This window comes from Electrophorus electricus, chromosome 25, assembly GCF_041902795.1.
Source record: "Electrophorus electricus isolate QZ-2024a chromosome 25, ASM4190279v1, whole genome shotgun sequence".
Classification (NCBI taxonomy): Eukaryota; Metazoa; Chordata; class Actinopteri; order Gymnotiformes; family Gymnotidae; genus Electrophorus; species Electrophorus electricus.
The window spans coordinates 13,692,501-13,697,500 of record NC_137521.1 but is presented as its reverse complement, the minus strand read 5'-3'; the positions used below and the strand labels follow the sequence as shown (position 1 = coordinate 13,697,500).

At 45.4% G+C, this 5,000-nt stretch overlaps 1 protein-coding gene across 2 annotated transcripts in view; it reads left to right on the top strand.

Moving 5' to 3' along the window:
- Positions 1-5,000, top strand: part of trabd2b (TraB domain containing 2B) — a 55,994-nt gene that overhangs the window by 41,141 nt on the left and 9,853 nt on the right. The window lies entirely within an intron of this gene.

Sequence of the window (5,000 nt, the reverse complement as noted above, 5' to 3'; positions counted from 1 at the left end):
CGTTCCTGGCCCCAGGACGTTACTGTAACAGGATGGCTGTTAGGCCAATGAGTCCTAGAGGGCTTGAGTGAATGTGCTTGTGTGTATTGATACCCATTTGTTTGTGTTTGTATCGAAGAGGGTATGTCAGGTCCCTCTGAAAGGATATGCAGTATGTTGTGAACTGTAAAGGGTGACCAGACAGAGAGAGAGAAAGAGAGAGAGAGAGAGAGAGATTGGTACAGACACAGAGAGAGAGAGAGAGAGAGAGAGTGGTGCAGAGACAGATTTGCACTCACCCCACATCCACCTGTCTGTCTGCAGGTCTGTGTGTCTTACCTCCGCTACGACCTTACTGTGAGCGTCTTATCGGGATTGGTTCTGATTACGGTGTCCCACAGTCCTGGGCTTTGGGCCAGAGAGTTCTGCTGGGAGTGATGGATGTGGGAACCACTGCTGCTGCAGTACACAGTTTAGGGTTGGTCCGTTTGCTAACATCTGTGGGTTTGTGAGCTGTGGGGGTTTCTAGCACGCCTGCTCCATGCTGCTGAGTGCGGGGAATAAACAGATCAGATGAGCCCAGTGCCAGGTTCTGGAAGGCGGGAAGGTCATGCTTCAGCTCCAGCAGGATAACACGGATGTGCAGACACACTCCTGCTTCATACTCTGGAAACAACTCAGCAGGCTGCACTACAGAGTGTGTGTGAAACAGAATGAGACAACGCATGGGTGAGTGTGTGAAAAAGAAACACTGTGTGGTGTGGAAGGTGTGTGTGTGTCTAGACTAGTCCGTCCTATATCTCTCTGTGCTATACTGTAATATCGTGTGTTTGTGTTTGCATGTGTGTGTGTTTGCTTGTGTGTGTGTTTGCTTGTGTGTGTGTTTGCATGTGTGTGTGTCTGTGTGTGTGTGTGTGTGTGAGTGTGTATGCGTGTGTGAGTGTATGTGTGTGTGTATCTGCGTGTGTGTGTGTGTATGTCTGTTTCTGTGTGTGAGTGTTTTTTCTGTGTGTGTATGTGCGTATGTCTGTGCCTGTGTGTGTGAGTGTAAGTGTGTGTGAGTGTGTGTGTGTGTGTGTGTGTGTGAGTGTGTGTGTGTGTGTGTGTGAGTGTGTGTGTGAGTGTGTGTGTGTGTGAGTGTGTGTGTGTGTGTGTGTGAGTGTGTGTGTGTGTGTGTGTGTGTGTGTGTGAGTGTGTGTGTGTGTGTGTGTGAGTGTGTGTGAGCTCTTGTCTCTGCCCATTTTGGCTGATTGCAGTACAGTTTTCCTCTTGTGCCTCTCCTCAGGGACTGTGTCAAAATTACACGCAAAAAATGCATAAGAAAAAAAACACCTTAGCCTTTCTAGAGTTACCCGGACTGTTCCATAACCTTTTCCGGAGGTGATTAAACTCTCTGACGTGTTTGTATGTGTGTGTGTGTCTGTGTGTGTTTGAGCTCCATGATGTGTACATGAAGTGGTTTGGGCAGACCATCCATCTTAGATAGACCCCCTCTCCACTACCTCCCAGGAGTGGGCTTTAGTCCTACAAGAAGCCCCATTGCAAATGTTCGCAGTTTTAATGGGGAATATCACACACACACACACACACACACACACACATACACACTCACACTCACACTCATGCACAGACACACGCACAGACACACACGCACAGACACACACACTCACACACACACAGACACACACACACATTCTTCATACCTGACTGCATGAAATATGTCAGGAAAGGAGTCATAAATACATGAAAACACAAACCGAAGTAGCTGTAAAATAGCTCAGTGGCAATATGCAGATTCTCTGCTTACCGCCCCCTGTTGGACCAGAACGGCATGACACTAAAAGGCTCTAGGGCAAAAGTCTTCAACCCTGGATCTCAAATCTAATTTCCAGTCCCGGATTTTGGTAATGCTTGTAGTTCATTTAAATATTTAATTTAAATATTGAAATATTGAAATTAGTGGTCACTCAGTAAAGGGGCTATAGCTCCTGCCCCTCCAGGTACAGGTGTTTCAATACTGATGTTCTGTCTGGTCTTGGACTCACCGATACACTATAAAGTTCTGAATCTGAAGTGGAATACCTCTGCTCGGGGTTTCCGGTTTGGGAGAAACGCTTAGGAAGCCACAACACATTCAACACACAACCAAAGCGTTAGGAAGTGCTGGCGAGAGGAGGTAACACCAGAGAGACCAGCTGAGACTGCCATGAGACTGTGGTAACACTGAAGAGACCTGCTTGGACTCTGTGGTATTGTATTAATTTAATTTTAGTACAAAACACAGACAATAACACGTCTGTTTGTAGCAGAGTACAAATACACATGCAACAAGCCACATGCTCAAGTATACATTCTCTCTCTCTCTCTCTCTCTCTCTCTCTCTCTCTGTCTCTCACACGCACATCCCACCCCCCCCACACACACCTGTGCTCAGTGATAAGTTGCAAAAACAATATGTTATTTTCTTTTTTGACACTAACAAAAAAAAAAACAACTGTGCACATTTTTGACTAAAAAACAACTGTGATCATCTTGAGTTGAATGTGTACCTAATAAGCGAGGCTGAGGGAGGTTGGGCTTGTCTGGTTCCATACCTCCAGGAGTGTCTGCGATCTGAACGTAAGCCATCGTAATGACAGACCAGCTGTGAGGACACTCTCTGCTTTGAGCTCCTCCAGCATCCTGGGAAACATCTGAGACACGTCACCCCAATCACATCACCCTCTGAGCAGATCCTCCAAAGAACGGACACTTTATTATCTGCAAATGTGGAAATTTGCCTTTGGCTGTTGGCAATTAAGATGATACAAAAAAAAAAACCCTAAAACAAACGATGCAAAGGGGATATCTGATGTTGATCGAGACCACTTGTTTACTGTTTTTAGTCTGGAGAGGTTGGACTTGGTGTAAAAGGACCTGTAGCACATAGAACACAGAAGATGCATCTTCTGTTTATTAGTCAATAGTGGAGGGTAAAACAGGGGTATCAGTTAATGGACACACACACATACACAATCATTATTGGGGTGATCAGAGGAGAAGATCGGGGTGTGTGTCTGTGCGTGTGTGTGTGTGTGTGTGTGTGTGTGTGTGTGTGTGTGTGTGAGTGTGTGTAGTATGCATTTCAGCAGTTTTTCATTTGCTGGGTGCTGTTGAGTGTTGCATGTTCTTATTGAGAACATGCACTGGAATTTCACAGAGACCAAGGCCCAGTCACCCTTTCACACACTCTCAAACACTCTGAGAATGTGTGTGTGTGTGTGTGTGTGTGTGTGTGTGTGTGTAAAAAACAGTTGGATACACACAAGATGCGTGCTTACCCTTTTTCCCTTGATCGTGACCTCACGTGTGACATGACAGTAGCATGACACTCGTAAATACCAACGTTGTTGTACTGGAAATGATGAAACACGTGTGAAAGTCGCCACAACGTGAGACGGCAGTGCTAACGTGGCTCGCGTCCTTGCGGCTAACGGATGTGCGTGTGAGACCTGTGTTAGCTCCTGCTCACTCTCTGAACTCTGCCCAGACAGGACACCACTGTGTGGAAGCAGGAGGCATCTTCCCTAGTGTTGAGATGATAGCTTGAGCTCTCCAGCTAACCAAACCGTGAGAAGACTTGCGTGAGAGAATCAGCCTTTGGAGTAAAACATCAGTGCGTCTCACAAAAGCTGTGCTGTTCACATGTGACTGTGTGAGCTCCGCACATGTACAAACGTCTTCAGATTAGCCTGTGCAGACACATTCCGTGTGTTGATCTCCTGTTTTTGTTGTGACACAACCATTTCTCACTTACTGCTCACACCATCATGATCCGTTGCTCCCGCTCCGTTCCTCTCGTATCCAGGCATTCCACATACTCAACCAAGAGAGAGTGAGGGAGAAAGAGAGAGACAGAAGGAGAGAGAGAGGGAGAAGGAGAGAGAGAGACAGGGAGAGAGAGAGAGAGAGAGAGAGAGAGAAAGAAAAGAGAAGGAGAGGGGGAGAAGCAGAGAGAGAGAGGGAGAGTATAAAGGATCTTTCAACAGTACATTTGATGCACAGTGTATCAGACTTTAAGACATTATGTGTTCACACGCACACACATACAAAAAAACCTTTACAAGTTCACACATGCACACTGCAAAATTCACCCTCATTTCAGTGCCTTAACAAAACACAGGCCTTAGGGGCAGTGGTAGCTCAGTGGTTATGGTACTGGACTTGTACTGGGAAGGCTGCTGGTTCAAGCCCCACAACTGCCAAGTTGCCACTGTTGGGTGCCTGAGCAAGACCCTTAACCGTTAAGTTGTATTGAGTCATAATTCTAAGTCGCTTTGGATAAAAGTGTCAGCTACATTCCATAATTGTAAATTAGTGGTAATCTCACCATTGCACTCTTTACAGACAAAAAAAACTGGAGCTGACATTAATTTTACACATTGAAATGCTTCTTCAGAGCAATTTGTGTAGTTTCCAGCAGACAGCAGGTGTGTTCACTGCGATCATGACCTCAGTGTGGTTAGAACCCAGGTCTACCTGTGTTACCTGCTGGAGTCCTCTGTTAGGTTAAGGTCACTTCCTGTCCTGCTAAAGGATACAGGGATGAGTTGCGGTGCTACTTTGGCTCCAGCAGAGTGTGAGGACTGGTGTTAATGAGGCGCTCACTACTCACAACTCAATATCGTACGCGTCATTAGCTGTTAAGGCTAATCTGAGTGCACTGACTGCTAAAGGAGTTTTCTCACAAACACACACTCAGCTCAGTGCTAATAGAGGTTTTATGTTTTACACACACACACACACACACACACACAGACTGAATTGAATTAATGAACTTTCACTCTCACACACCATCTCAATCCATGTGTGAATGTATTTTCACACAATAGCTGTTGTTAATTATGTGAGAATGAACAGGGCACAGATGAGTAAACTAGTTTTAGTGTTGCAGGTAGGACATGCAATCTAGTGCAAGTATCAGGTAGGAAACTATATTAATAAACTGTATTAATAAACTATTAATAAACTGTATTAATAAA